This window comes from Artibeus jamaicensis, unplaced genomic scaffold (assembly GCF_021234435.1).
Source record: "Artibeus jamaicensis isolate MK-2021 breed Jamaican fruit bat unplaced genomic scaffold, CSHL_Jam_final contig_519, whole genome shotgun sequence".
NCBI lineage: Eukaryota > Metazoa > Chordata > Mammalia > Chiroptera > Phyllostomidae > Artibeus > Artibeus jamaicensis.
Genome location: NW_026521871.1, coordinates 26612430 through 26628766, shown reverse-complemented (window position 1 = coordinate 26628766; position 16337 = coordinate 26612430). Strand labels below are relative to the sequence as shown.

The following is a 16337-nucleotide window of genomic DNA, read 5'->3' as shown; positions in this document are numbered from 1 at the left end:
TCACTAGAATTAACCTTACAGGGGAAGGCAAAAATTGCTAATCCCAGACCAATGGACATCTCATATTGATTATTCTTCCCTGAAATGCTTCCTTCCCTCCCCCCACTAACACTACTAACTCCTCCATCTCCTTCTATCCTCTCCTTAATTTTAATACTCCCATATTTCTATTCTAGGATCTATCCTTCTTACTCCATTCCAGTATTCCATAGAAATCTTTACTGGGACACAGACCCTTTTGAGAACTTAATACACATATGCACAGAACTGTGCATACAATCTCACAGCAGTCACAAACCTTTTCCCCTTTTGAAGCAGAGATATGACAATACCCCCAAATCTGCTCTACACTTTCCATCCACAGTGATTTGCTCATTAATTACCACTTATAATGGTGACTTCCAAATCTTTATCTCAAGCTCCAATCTCTTCTCAGAGCTCACACGCACATCTCTAACTGCCTACTAGAAATTTCATCTTTCCTTTGATAACCCACAGATAACTCAAGTTCAACATGAACACATGTGAATATCTCCCCTAACCCCCTCAAAAACCTTGTTCTTCCTCCTGCATCCCTTATTCTCTTGGATGCTGACACCATCAGTCACCCAGAAATCAAACCAGATACCCCTATACCGTCCAGACTCTTCACCAGCATTCCACAGCCAGTTTCCAGAGTCTCACTGCACACGGTGAGACTGAATCTGCCAATTCCACCCCCTTCAGGTTCTATTCCCATGACTACTCCTGCCTTAGCTGAATCTTCATTTCTTACCCTGAATACTGCAAGTTTTCAAGCTTATCTTCCTGCTCCAATCAGCCCATCTTGCACACTACCATCAAGTGACCTTTATAAAATATGAGTTTGATTATGTATTTTTCATAAAAGCATGACTAAAACCTGTCAAAAAACAAACAAAAAACAAACAAAACCCTTCAAACAGCATTTAAAATCCAAAGTCTTTAGAATGACATATAAGACCTTCCAGAATCTGTCATCTCACTCCCCCCACCCTGATATTTAGTTAAATCAAACTTTCACTGCAAACCCCATTCTTTACTCTCTTCTACCACTGACCATTCTAAAACATGCAATGCTTACTTGTTCTTCTCTAATTTGCTCTGAATCGATTCTAATATGACCTCCAAGAGGAAGCCATCCTTAATTCCTGCCCCTAAGTTTGTTCAAAAGCACTATGCACATTCTCCTACAATAGCACTTACCACATTACGTTGTCACCATTCACTTACTCAAGGTCAGAAACTTATGTATTTGTCTCTCTTTCAATCACTGTTGCCACATAAGCCAGGACTTAATGTTAAGTGCACAATGAATAAATCACAGGAAGCATATTACAGTTGAGAATGACCCTGGAAATCAACTTGTTCCATGGTATCACTTCAACCAAGAGAGACTTTTTCATAACAGTAGTACATAGCTAGTTGCTAGCCAAAAAAAACCAGAAGCTGGGGCTACTGGTTTCCAATTTATTATTCTTTCTGGTTATCCAACACCATCCTTACCTCTGCTATTAAGTCCATAGCTCCTACTGAGACAATTTTAGCTTCTTTACACTTACCAAAAAGAATGATTATTGAAATTGGGCCATAGCACAAAATAAATAGACTTCCAGGAAGTCCAGGAAACTTAAAGAATCCTAAAGAAATTAGACCCAAGAAAGCATACACCAAGTCACATCACAATTATGTTATCCAAGAGGAAAGGTAAAGAGAGAATCTTAAAAGCAGCAAGAGAAAAGGAGACAGTTACCTACAAAGGAGTTCCCATTAAGACTATCAGCTGATTTCTCAAAAGAAACCTTGCAGGCAAGAAGGGGTGGGAAAGAAGTATTCCAAGTCATGAAAAGCAAGGACCTACATCCAAGATTACTCGATCCAGCAAAGCTATCATTTAGAATGGAAGGGCAGATAAAGTGCTTCCCAGTTAAGGTCAAATTAAAGGAGTTCATCATCACCAAGCGCTTATTATATGAGACGTTAAAGGGACTTATCTATGAAAAAGGCAATCAAAACTATGAACACTACAATGACAACAAACTCACAACTATCAACAACTGAACCTAAAAAAAAAAAAAAAAAACAAGCAAACTACTAGAACAAGAACAGAATCACAGAAATGGAGATCATATGAAGGGTTATCCGTGGGGAGGGGGTGGGGGTAGGATAGGCGAAAAGGTACAGGGAATAAGAAGCATAAATGGCAGGTACAAAATAGACAGTGGGAGGTTTAGAATAATATAGGATATGGAGACACCAAAGAACTTACATGTATGATCCATGGACATGAACTAAGGGGAAGGGGGTGGAATGCTAGTGGGAGGAGTGGGGTAGGGTGGGGGTGGAGGGGTATAAAGGAGAAAAAATGGGATAACTGTTAATAGTACAATCAATAAAATATACTAACATTTTTTTAAAAGAGGCTCAGGAAAGAGAGAAGATACATTGCCTCCTGGGCAGACTCAGCACAGAGCTACCCGCTCAGAGATGACAGCAGAGGTAGTAGTAAAAAGCCAGCGGGTCTCTTGTATCATCCATATCTCCTTAGTTAGAATTTGATCAAATTTATTAAACATTCGGTTTCATTAAAAAAAAAAAAAAAAGAAATTGGGCCATAGCAGAGTCAATAATTAACCACAAGATATAAAACCTTTTGGGAAAAAGAAGAAACAGAAACAGGTACTGGTAATAATGGATAGTGAGTGGGGCAGGAACAGTGAAAGAAGTAGAGGATGGATGGTCAACAACAGGTCTGTGAGGGTCAGTGTATCTTTATTGCACAGAACTACTCAAGAGTCCAGAATTCCTGCCTGAATTCTCTACACAGCTATCTCAAGTTTATCTTAAATGTTTAAAATTTTTTCATTTGGCAAAATTCATGAGTACAATCATAATACTAAGCTCAAATCAAAGAGAAATGAATTTGAGAAATGAAAGAACTCTCCTAAGAAGACAGCACCATTTTCCTTTTGATAGGGCTTCCTGCCCCAGGTCTATTTTTCTTCTTTAAATTTTTCACTGAGCAGCCCTTGGAATATGTTCTTTTAAACGTCCACACAAGTTTATTATTAAACCAAAAGGCAAATACATACCTCAAAAAAATCAACAGGTCCAAATGACAAACTAAGATGTCAAAGAAAGTATTAGTTCTCTAATTAAATATTTAAGCAGCTATGCCCCAGACCACTATTATCCCCTGATCACCTGCATTCCAAAGACCTGTAAACTATTTTCTTTAAAATACCTAGCACAAATAATGACAGAAAAATGTGTACTTTAATAAAAAGTAAGAAAGAAGCCCTGGCTGGTGTAGTTCAGTGGATTGAGCACAGGCCTGTGAAATAAAGGGTTGCCAGTTGGATTCCCAGTCAGGGCACATACCTGGGTTGCAGACCAGGTCCCCAGTAGGGGACACATGAGAGGCAACCACACACATTGATGTTTCTCTCCCACTCTTTCTCCTTCCCTTCCCCTCTAAAAATAAATAAAGTATTTTTTTAAGTAAGAAAGAATAATATGAGAGATCTGCATTAATCACCAAAAATGGTGATACAGAGAGGAGTATTTTGACCACTTGACCAAGTAATTATTTCCAAGGTCACTGCATCACTTTAAATAACTATTACTATACTGAGAGACCAGTGATAACTAAGTATGTATGCCAGGGGAGTAAAGGATGAAAAAAATAAAGACACAAAAATCTGCATTTCCAGTTTGGGAAAAGGACAACTGGTTTACTGAGAAATGAAAATCAATGAACAATGCAACTTTAACAGTATGAATGTTACTCAAACCAAACATCCTGTCTGGTCTGTTTGTTTACTGGATATCTGAATGATTGAACTTTAGAGTTTCTTTAACTTTTATATATCTGGTTAACCTAAAACTATGCAAAATACCTCCTGATACTCTTGGCAAGGTAAGCTTCTCCAGTCAACTACCATTACAAACTAAAAATCCAAACACTCACCACAGACCATTAAACAAATGGTGTATACCACTTGGACCCACAACGTATTAAACAAATGATGTATTTGTTTAATATATCTGCAATGCCCACTTGGACCTACAACACATTAAACAAATGATGTATACCACTTGGACCCACAACACATTAAAAAAACTTTTCATGCCTCATTTCATATTCTAGTAAGAATTAAAAAACACACCATTTATCTTAATAATTATGCAGGGGAGACCTTTATAGAGCATTTTGTAGTTACAAAGCACTTATGTAATATTTCATCGTTTTCATATGTTTGCAAAGCAATAATGATCTCATTAAATTATTATCAAGATAATACAGGCTGGCAAATTAGGCACAATTAATTCATAGCTGAACAATCAAACATTTAAATTATTCAAAATAAATCTAGATCCAAATTTCCCAAACTGGTATTCCACTAAACCAGAAAGCATTAGCAGGTTTGTTTTAATACCCTGTTGAAGAGTCATCCCAAAATACCAATTTCTTAAAATTGAATACTACAGCTGCCAATAAACTTGCTTAACATGGCATTACTTAAACTTACTGATATGCTTTTTTTTCAAGTGCACTTACTAACATGACACAAGGAGTATTCAAGAAAGCACAGAACTACATTATTCCAGAGGTATTAAAATCACCTAAGTGGCCAACTCCACAACTGACTCAATATCTGGAGATTCTGCCCAAGAATGTGTATTGTTAAAAAGTTTCCCAAGTGATTCCAAATGCACAACTGGGATCAGGAACCACTAAAAATACATTAACCTTTTTTGCCTACACTTTCACAGTAAAGGAAACTCCTGGGGGTTGTTTCTAACCATTTAACTAAGAAATGTGATGAAGCAATTTTACAAAAAAAGAAATTTTACTCAGCATATTATTCAAGATTATACTACACAGTTCATTTTAATAAAACATACAAAGGCAAATTCTTACTGCCCATTACCAAGAGCTACATATTATTTTACTTAAACTATGTTAGAAAATGCATTTTGGTGACATATCTACTTTAAAATTACATAATGTTTACATATTCATAAATGTTAAAAACAGGCTAAAATTGATTGCATTATACAAGAACAAAACTGAAAATGTGACTTGGTGTTTAAGTTTTGTATTTACTAAAAACTTTAATCATTCTTGTGGTTTGTTACTAAGTAATGAACTAAGAGTGGCTTCAGATAGGTGTTTGCAAACACTTCGAATAACACATTGGACGTTTAAGTAGTCTTTAGTCTCTAAAAATAAAAGGCCATGTTGCATATAAATATATATTATATTTTACCATATATAATGCACACTTTTTTTGCCCAAATTTTTTAAGGAAAATAAGGATACGCATTATACACGGGTATAATAATTACATACAATGGGTACAATAACCCTGTGTATAATGTGCACAAAACATGGGTGTGCATTATACATAGGGGAGCACATTGTACACAGCAAAATACAGTATTCTCTGTCTTTTTAAAAGATTTTATTTGTTGATTTCCAGACAAAGAAAGGAAGGAAAAAGAGAGAAACATCAGCGTGTGGTTGGCTCTAACACAACCCCCACTGGGGACCTGGCATGCAACCCAAGCATGTGCCCTGACTGGGAACCGAACCGGTAACCATTTGGTTTGCAGGCCCACTATTAATCCACTCAGTCACACCAGCCAGGGCAAATAATTTCTTTTTAATATTGCTCTTATTAATAATCACCAACATCTTGTTGACAGGGCGTTACAACACAGACAACTTACAGAAACAGGTAATAATAATACTGAGCCAAATTATTTAGAATTATTAACATTTTTATGCTCCTTATTACCTAAGTCTTCAATATCAACTTAATTTTCTTAATGTTTCTCGTCCCTAACCAACTGTCCATTGATTAGACATATAAAGAATCTTAAAAAATAAAATAATATGATTAAGAGTTAAAACATATGACTAAGAATTAAAACAATTTAAAGCCCTCATGGCAGACAAGAGCCAGCAGAATTATTAACTGGTTATGGCACCACTATTTGGTCCAATATTTATTTGGTATCTCCTCATTAGGAAGAGAAAAAGTATTTTCCCTCTTTTCATAACCCCATCCAGCTCAATGTTTTAAAATAAAAATTTGAGAAGAAAACATTGAAAGCATCTTTCAATGCTCCCACAGCTTTCAGGAACAAATCTAATTTCTTTAGTCCGATAGAATTTTTAATTCTCACATAAGGATATATTTACTAATTTTAGAAAGAGAGGAGGGGAGTAGAGAGAGAAACATTGATGTGAGAAAGAAACATCAAATTGTTGCCTCCCAAATGCACCTTTATTGGGGATCAAACCTGCAACCTAGGTATGTGACCTGACTGGGGGGTTGAATCCCCAACCTTTAGGTTTATGCTGTAGAACTTTCATGCAAGGATGGAAATGTTTTATATTTGCAATGCCCAATAAAGTAGTCCTTACCCACATATGGCTCCTAAGCACTTAAGATGTAGCTAAGTGGCCCTGGCTGGGTAGCTTAATTGGTTAGAGCATCATCCCCATATACCAGGGTTACAGGTTTGATCTCCAATCAGGGCACATATAAGAAGCAACCGATGAATGCCTAAATAAATGGAGTGACAAATCAATGTTTCACTTTCTCTCTCCCTCCCCTGCTTTCCAAAATCAATTTAAAAAAAAAAGATACAGCTAAGTATAATTAAAGAACTGCATTTTAAATTTCACTTAATCTAGACTTCCGCCAAGATGGAGGCATAGGTGGAAGCACCACACCTTCTTGCACAACTAAGCTTAAAAACAACAAAGTTTTAGCAACAAAAATGCAGCCAAACCACAGAAAATTGAACTACCCGGAAGTCTGACGACAACAAACCCTTCAGCCAAACTGGTAAGAGGGGCAGAGCCAGCAGCAGAACTGGGTCGGGCAGGAAAGATCCACCGGACCAACCTGGGCACACGACCCAGGTGCGCCAGCAGCCATGGGCGGATCCCAGGTGTGGAGAAGCGGGCGGACCCACTGAGGACTGACCACAGTCACACATTCACACAGAGAAACCAGTGATGGACCACGCAGGCCCCAGCAGCAGGAAGCAGCAAAGGGAATTGCCACTGTCCCTCTCTGACCCCGCCCCCACATACAGCATCACAAACCAGCGACTTGGGTGGCCCCACCCTGGTGAACAACCAAGCTCTGCTCCTCACATGTAATAGGCACGAACAAATCAAAACATGGCTCAAGAACAACTCAGAGCCCCAGAGGCCATAACTCTAAGCAACCAAGAAATAGCAAGACTTTCAGATGCACGGTTCAAAACACTGGTGATCAGGATGCTCACAGAACTGGTTGATTTTAGTCACAAATTAGAGGAACATATGAAGGCTAAACTAATTGAAATGAAGGGAAATGCATAGGAAACCAATAGTAATGGAAAGGAAAGTGGGACTCAAATCAAGGGAGTGGACCAGAAAGAGGAAAAAATGACCAAACAGAAAAATATGAAGAAACAAGAATTCAAAAAAATGAGGAGAGGCTTAGGAACCTCCAGGACATCTTTAAACACTCCAACATCCGAATTATAGGGGTACCAGAAGGGGAAGAGAACAGTCACAAGTGGAAAACTTATTTGAACAAATAATAAAGGTGAACTTCCCCAATCTGGCAAAGGAAATAGACTTCCAGGAAATCCAGGAAGCTCAGAGAGTCCCAAAAAAGGTAGACCCAAGAAGGAACACACCAAGGCACATCATAATTACATTAGCCAAAATTAAAATGAAGGAGGGAATCCTAGAAGCAGCAAGAGCTAAGGGGACAGTCACCTACAAAGCAGTTCCCATCAGACTGTCAGCAGATTTCTCAAAAGAGACCTTATAGGCAAAAATGGGACTGGAATACTACTTAGAAAGAAGTATTCCAAGTCATGAAATTCAAAGACCTACATGCAAGATTGATCTATCCAGCAAAGCTTTCATTTAGAATGGATGGGCAGATAAAGTGCTTCTCAGATAAGATCAAATTCAAGAAGTTCATCATCACCAAGCCCTTATTATATCAAATGTTAAAGGGACTTATCTAAGAAAAAAAAGTTTAAAAAGATGAACACTAAAAGGACAGCAAACTCACAGTTATTAACCACCACACCTAAAACAAAAGCAAACTAAGAGGACAGCTAGATCAGGAGCAGAACCATAGAAATGAAGATCACATGGAGGGTTAGCAACAGGGGAGTGGGAGGAGGAGAAAGAGGGAGAAGGTACAGAAAATAAGTAGCATAGATGGTAGGTAGAAAATAGATGGGGGGAGGGCAAGAATAGTATAGGAAATACAGAATCGAAAAAACTTGAAACACGTGGTCATAAACTAAAGGGGGGAATGGTGGGGGGGAGGGGAATAAAGGGGGGAATAGAACTGTAATGGCATAATTAATAAAATATATTTTTAAAAAAGAAAATAAATTTCACTTAATCTTAAGATTAAATAAAACTATCTTAACTGAATAAAATCTTAACTAGTATTAAATAAAATTAAAATGTCATGCAGCTAGTGGCTGCTGTATGGGACAGCATAGGCTTAGAATATAATCTGACTCTGATTCCAGGCAAAATGAAATAATTAGATTTACTTTCTCACCTGAAACAACAAAAAAAACTGGACAAACAATAGTTTTCAGATATTGAGCAACAGCACAGAAGGAAAACGAAGCTGAGCCCTAAAATCCCCCAGTTTACTACCTGGAGACGATTTTCAGACCCACAGCACAGGCAAGAGGGACCCAGACAAAGCCTAGTGGTCTTCCCAAATTCATAAGACAAAAGAGTTGGAAGGCCAAGGCAACTGGATTTTTCAGGACAGAGTACTAGAGATGAAACAGCTGCACAAAAAGTGCCAGAGATTTAAACAAGGCCCCTTTCAAGGCTTCAGCTGATTAGCACAAGCATTACCAGGAAACTACCCTAGGCTGAAGAAAGTACCCTCCACGCCATCCCCACCCCCCACCCCCAGAAAGAAGTAAAGTGAAAGTCCCAATGCAATTCAGAGGCAGAAGAGTGATTCCTAATCCTAATACCTACAGTAAGAAACAATTCACAAGGCACTGGATACAACAGAAAATTCTAGGTAGTGCAGAGAAATTAGCCCCTCAAGGTTGCTTTGGTCCTACCTAATGAAACAAACCTCCAAAGATCAAACTGCCTCCAAATAACATACAGTATTTTGCCCAAGTTTTTGCACAATTTTTGAGGGAGAAATAAAGGTGTGCATTATATATGGGTACAAAGACTACATACCATGGTTATAATAATCTCATGTGTAAAGTGTACAAAAATGTAGGTGCATGTTATACACAGGAGCACACTGTATACACGGGAATAAAAGGTAATTTCATACCAAAAACAAAGCTCAAAAATACTTTTTAAGATTTTATTTATTTTTAGAGAGAGGAGAAGGGAGGGAGAAGAGAGGGAGAGAAACATCAATGTGTGGTTGTTTTTCGTGAGCCCCCTACTGGGGACCTGGCCTGCAACCCAGGCATGTGCCCTGACTGGGAATCAAGCCTATAACCATTTGGTTCACAAGCCAGCACTCTATCTACTGAGCCACACCAGCCAGGGCAAAGCTGAAAAATACTTATAGTATAAAAATACCTACTAATAAGGTAAAATTTTACAGACAAGGTAACAGTCATAATATCTACCACCTAATCAAAATTAATGAGGCATGCAAAGAAGCAGGAAAATATGACCCATAAAAAGCAGAAAAACCAAAGAGCAACAAACCTAGAAATGACAGATGAATTAGTTGAGCATTTTAACTGTATTCCATGTGCTCAAAATTGTTTTATGCACTTAGTAACAGAACTTCAAGATACATAAAGAAAAAAACTGATAAAACTACAGAGAAACTAACGAGCATAATTATAGTCAGAGATTTCAACAAATTGACAAAACTCTAAAAATTGACAAAACTAATAGAAAATCAGTAAGAATAGAGAAGATTTGAACAACACTATCAAGTAACTTGTTAACATGTTGTAACTGACCAGGAACATTGTGAACCAACAACTGCCCAATAAGTAAAACAATCCCGATTTTTACCCCGATAAGAAGGGTTCACAAAATAATTCCAGATCCCCAAAACAGTAGAATTCTGTGGTTCAAAATAGCATCTAGAGCACAAGAGACCTTACAAAATTCTCTATTCCTGAGGATTACAATTCCACATGTCTAGAGAAGCATACTGGAAAAGTAAAAAAAAAAAAAGTGACGAAAGCTGGGGCGGACCAAGAGTAAGCAGGAGACTATTTACCTACCTCCACCCCCAAAAGGAAGAAACCCCTCTCACCTACAATCAATGATTGCCATGCCATGGTGGAATGTACACTCACTGATAATAGACCTTATAATTTTCTAGGAGGTGCCTAAAATCTCAATTTTTATGTGAAGGATAGATTTTAAAACTCTGAACAAATTCAGTGAATTTTTAATCAAGCTGAAAAAAAAATGTCTGGGGGCCAAATTCACAACCAAATCTCCACTCTTGTCCAATCAAATGAAACTAAGAGAAATTAAATAGTTTGTCCAAGTCCTCAAGGGACACAATCCTATCTGGCCACATTTAAATACTGTGGACATGAACATAAAAGTCTACAGTTGAAGAAACAAACTTGAGACCAGGATGCTTTAGTGTGTTTACCTTCTCAACAAAGACATGAAAACTGTCTTCCAACAGTTGATGGATACAATTTTATCAAAGGCTTCCTGAATTGTCCCAAAGGACAATAAAAGAAAAAAAAATCAACGTGAGACCACTGTAAAGAAGGAGACTTAGATAAATTGGAAGCAAAAACTTTCTAAAGAAACCACCTTTTTAAAGAAAGGTTTTTTCTTTTAAGTTGTCAAACAATAATACGGCTATTTTGCAGAGTAGAACTGAACTCCCTAACCTAGAGGTATTCAGAAAAGGCTTGAACTATCAAGAATATTACAAAAAGGATTATTTGATGTGAAGAAATAGCTGTATGTGATGTATGATCCTTTCTGCCTAAGGCTGTATAAATTCTCATGAATAACCTAGTAATATCTTCCTTGTAAGACCTATACAGAAATCGAGCTGGTAAGCTCAATAACACCATAAATAGAACCATGAGACAGCCCACAGCTTCTGGTGAACACGACACAGTTATACCCTATGTCATACCATGAAAATGTTCAGTCACAGGCTGGACAACCAACTGATTAATTGTAGAAGGATTCAGAATCCATCACAAAGATGCCTGAAGTGGAATGCCCCTTTCCAATCCTGCATTCCTGTATTACATATGATCAGAGTCCTAAATATCAGAACATCAGGCAGACATTTAAACATCAAGGGAAAGACAGAGAAATGTAAGCGAAATTAGAAAACAAGATTTTGAAATATGACTTTTAAAAATAAAAGAAAAAATTTAGAAAGTACACCAAAACTTGCAAAAACAAATTTAAATGAATCATACATTAAAGTAGCTAAATACAGTGGACTCAAGGAAAATGTCAACTGAGAAAAGCCAATACAGTAAGACATTAACCAATGAAAGATGGCATGCTATAGATGTGATCATGACTCCAAGTGCTCGCATGTGCATATACACAAATAGAAATGAAGAAAACAAGGAATTCAAAAAACTGGATATGCAAATTACCATAGTTTTCCATGTATAATGTGCTCCTGCATATAATGCACACCCACATTTTCTGTGCTTAATACGCAGGATTATTATGCCCATGGTATATAAGCAACCATGAATAATGCACAGCCTTATTTTTTCCTCGCAAATTGAAGCAAAAAAGTGCATATTATAATGACAAAATACAGTAATTTGAGACAATGAAAACCACAACACCAAGACTCAGAAGACATGTTGTTTTACTATACCAAAAACATCAAAATTATTTTTAAAGCAAACTTTTTCTCACTAACCCCAATTCCCAACCACCATACATTTATTCAACATTGTCTCATCCTTCTCTTCATTCTCCTCAGGTCCACATCTGATCTGCTCTAATTCCTATCTTAACTTCAACCTCTCTCATGCACCTGACCTCTCCAAAACCCCACACCAAACTGCTGAATTCCTGAAGAGTATTTTTAATTGGGCTGTCTTCATATTATTTCAAATCAGTCTATCTAAATTTCTCATATCCTGCCCTGGCTGGTGTAAGTCAGTGGACTGAGTGCCAGCCTGTAAACCAAAAGGTCACTGGTTCAATTCCCAGTTAGGGTACATGCCTGGGCCAGGTCCCCCCAGTTGGGGCCTATGAGATCGAAGTATCACTTGCACAAAGATGTTTCTCTCCCTCTCTTTCTCCTTTCCTTCCCTTCTCTCTAAAAATAAGTAAAATCTTTTTTAACTGCCTGCCATAAAAAAATAAATTCTTCATATTCTTCCAGAATCAATTACTTCATTTGTAGTATGAACTGAGTTACCTTTGACTTTTTCAATTTTTCTCATGCATCTGTATTAAACTACCAGTTTGTCAGCTCTTAAATATAATTCAGTATTTTATCAAGTGTGTATTACGTGAAAGCAATGAGCTAGATATGTTTATAAATTTTAGAATTGGAAATGTCATTTAATCTAGTCATAGTAAAATATGCCAAACCATGGCAAAGTGTAATACAGTGCATACCAAAGAATTAAAGTGTTATGACACCCATAAGACAAAAATTTCCTTAGCATTATCTATGTTGTTCCCTTACCACTGCCACCACTATTCCATAATCAATCACACATTCTATCCCCAAATCAATCTTTTCTAAAACAGAATTTCAATTACATCACTTTCCTACTTAAAATGTCAGTGTCTAACCCCCGTCCAGCAGGTCGCTTTTGGCCCAGGATTCCTATGAATGCAGCTCAACACAAAATCGTAAATGTACTTAAAACATTTTTTTTTACTCATCAGTTTTTGTTAATGTTTGTGTGTGTATTTAATGTGTGGCCCAAGACAACACTGCTTCTTCCAGTGTGGGCAAAAAGTTGGACACCCCCTGGACAACGATGATTTGTAAATCCTCTGCCCTATAAGAAGATGGGGAATTAAAATGCAGATTACAAGGCCCTGCACACAAAAATTCTGATTCAATCAGTCCGATGTGATCATTGGGAATCTGAATTTTAGCAGGCCCTTTAGATTATTTGATTTAGCCTATAGAACACACTTTGGGAGGTGTAGGGGGGCATGTCTACAAGATAAACATCAAATTCTTTAGCCTGACATCAAAGCTCCCCTCACAAGGCCTCTGAGTAATCACTAAGAGCTAGGGGGGGCTCCATCATGGATTCTTCATTAAAAATAAACCTGATTTATTGCAGCCTCAACAAGTCAACTGTTCATCTCCCTCAAGCCTTAATGAAAATGAACACCTAACTTTGCCATTCCCTTTGGTCTCACTCTAGCCCCTACTTCCTGGATCTCACTAGACTGAAACAATTTCTCTTGCCTAATTCTACAGTACTACATAGACTACCTTGAATCATTACTCAAACTAATATTACTAGCTTTTTGAAAAGTATTTTACTTTTAGAGGGAAAGAGAGGGAGTGAAACATCAATATGTGGTTGCCTCTCATGCACCCCCAACTGGGGACCCGGCCAGCAACCCAGGCACGTGCCAGACCAGGAATTCAACAGGCCACCCCTCCGTTCACAGGCTGGCACTCAATCTGCTGAACCACACTAGTCAGGATGTATCATTAACTTTCTAGAACTAATTTTTACAATGCTAGAAAGGGAAGCTATAAAAAGGAGATTTTTCTTAGGAAAAGAAACCTAATTGTTAAGTAGATACATGTGAAGTGCATCTACCATACAAATTATTAAATATTGTTCTTACTTACCAGATTACTAGATATATGCTCCCCAAAGAATTCTTCCACCCTGGCAGATGTGACTCAGTTGCTTGGAGCCTTGAGTGCAGAAAGGTTGCCGGGTTCAATTCCCTGTCAGAGCACTACCTAAATTGTAGTTCCATCCGCTGGCCAGGCACAAACAATCCCGGGTCAGGGCGCATGGGATCCCAGTAGGAAGGGCACAGGAGGCAACCAACTCATGCTTCTCTCGCCCATTATCTCTCTCTCTCTCTCTCTCTCTCCCCCTTATCCTCTCTCTAAAAGCAATAAAAATATGTCCTCAGGCAAGGAGCAAAAAAAAAAAAAAAAAAGAAAAGAAAAACAAGAATTCTTCCCATATCAGAGAAAACAGGTAAACTTAAGTTCCCTCATAAACCTGCTAAACCAAACTCTACTCGATAACCAGTCAGATTTACCCTAAACAATAAGGCAGTTATTCGAAACAAATTATATGAAGGGAAACATTTATGGCTAATTTCTGAAATTTTTCATATGCGATAAAATTAATTTATAAATGATTCTATTATGATACTTGAGATTTGGTAATGACATTAAGTGCTTCTAACAATTGTTGGTTTACTTATCTGTCTTCTCCATAACACTAAGGAACATATGGGTAAAGGTTACGTGTCTTATTAATTTTTTTTACTCCAACGCTTAGAACATCACAGGTGATTAATGAAGAGGTAATAAGTGAAATAAGTTTTCAAGATAAAAAGACAATGATTCTTCAAATATACAAACGATCAACAAGCATATGATCAACATCACTACAGAAATGCAAATCAAAACCACAATGAGATACCCTTTACAATGGCTACTATCAATTAAAAAAAAACAGAAAATACAACTATTGTTAAGAATGTGATGAATTTAAATGTTTAATCTGATGGAAAGGATTGTAAAGTGGTGCAACTATTGTGAAAAACAATATAGAGGTTCCTCAAAAAATTAAAAACTGCCCTGGCCAGATAACTCACTTGGTGAGAGCATCCTCCTGATGTGTCAAGGTTGTGGGTTCGATCCCCAATCAGAGCACATACAAGAATCAACCAATGAATGCATAAATAAGTGAAACAACAAATTGATGTTTCTCTCTCTCCCCTACCTTCCTTCCCTCCCTGCTTCCCCTCCCTGTCCATTTCCCTCTAAAATCAATAAATTTTTTTTTAAATTTTTTAAAAGACTTTACTTATTTACTTTTACAGAGAGGGGAAAAGAGGGAGAAAGAGAAGGAGAGAACATCAATGTGTGGCTGCCTCTCACGTGCCCCCACTGGGGACCTGGCCTGGAATCCAGGCCTGTGCCCTGACTGGGAATCGAATCAGCAACCCTTTGGTTCTCAGGCTAACACTCAATCTACTGAGCCATACCAGCCGGGCTTTTTAAGAAAAGTTTTAAAAAAAGAAATACCACAGAACACAGATATTTCACTTCTGGTTATATACCCAACAAAATTGAAAGCAGGGTCTCTAAGGGTTATTTGTACACTCATGTTCATACCAACATTATTCACAATAGCCAAGAGGTAAAGCAACTCAAATGTCCATCCTGGATGAGTGGATAAACTAAGTATAATATATACATACAACAGACTACTATTCAACCTCAAAAAGGAAGAAAATCCTGCCATGGCTACAACATGGATGAACCTTGAGAACAGAATGCTAAGTGAAATACCCCAGTCAACAAAAAGATACAATACTATATGATTCTACTTACATGAAGTATCTAGAGAAATCAAATTCTTAAGAAATAAACTCATGGTCTGAGAATAATATGAAGTATTAATATAACACAATTATTCATATGGCCTTTTAATTTAGCCTCCATCTAAAAGATGCGTAGTTGAAAATAAAACACTCCAAGCTATACGTTCACAGTTCGCTTTAGAAGATTCTTGCTATTTATAAATTGTTTGCTCAGTCAAAAACCAAAGTTAATTCTGCTAAAAGAGAGAATTCAAAATTCGATTGGAAGAGATTCTTAAGATCTACTCCACTAATTCCAGTGGGGAGGGGAAAGTCTACAATGATAAAATGAGACAAATGTTTCATAAAGCTAAATCTACTTGATTTTAAAGCAAATACTTTATTCTGAGAGCACATCCTTCATACGTTGATACTTTCTCTTTTTAATGGTAACATCATCCATTCAACAAGTCAGTAAGTTTCAGGTACAAGGCTACAGTGATATAAGACAAGGCAAGCTCTCACCCTCAGGGAACCACCTACCTTCTAGTGGTACACTAGAAGTAGTATCTTTTGTACACATAAGCAGTAGTAGAAAAAGATGATAGGGTTTTTTGTCTTTAGTCCTCCATAGTCGAAACAAAAACTTGTTGGCCTACATCACCCTAAATCCGTGGAAAACACTAACCTCCACTCCCTTCCCATTTTATGTAAGAAGGTCCAAAACTACCACATAAATTAAAAGCCAGAACCATTTTGTTTCTAAACT

At 37.4% G+C, this 16337-nt stretch overlaps 1 protein-coding gene across 2 annotated transcripts in view; it reads right to left on the bottom strand.

The window, feature by feature from the left end:
• The window catches only part of MSL2 (MSL complex subunit 2), a 36075-nt gene that overhangs the window by 16074 nt on the left and 3664 nt on the right, over nucleotides 1–16337 (bottom strand). The window contains exon 1 of one of the 2 annotated variants that reach the window (XM_037143848.2): nucleotides 13866–14139. The exons of the other annotated variant lie outside the window; for it this stretch is intronic. The gene's annotated coding sequence lies outside the window, so the exon portion shown is untranslated. Of the gene's footprint in view, nucleotides 1–13865; nucleotides 14140–16337 lie in introns of those variants that run through there. 2 annotated transcript variants of the gene reach the window in all.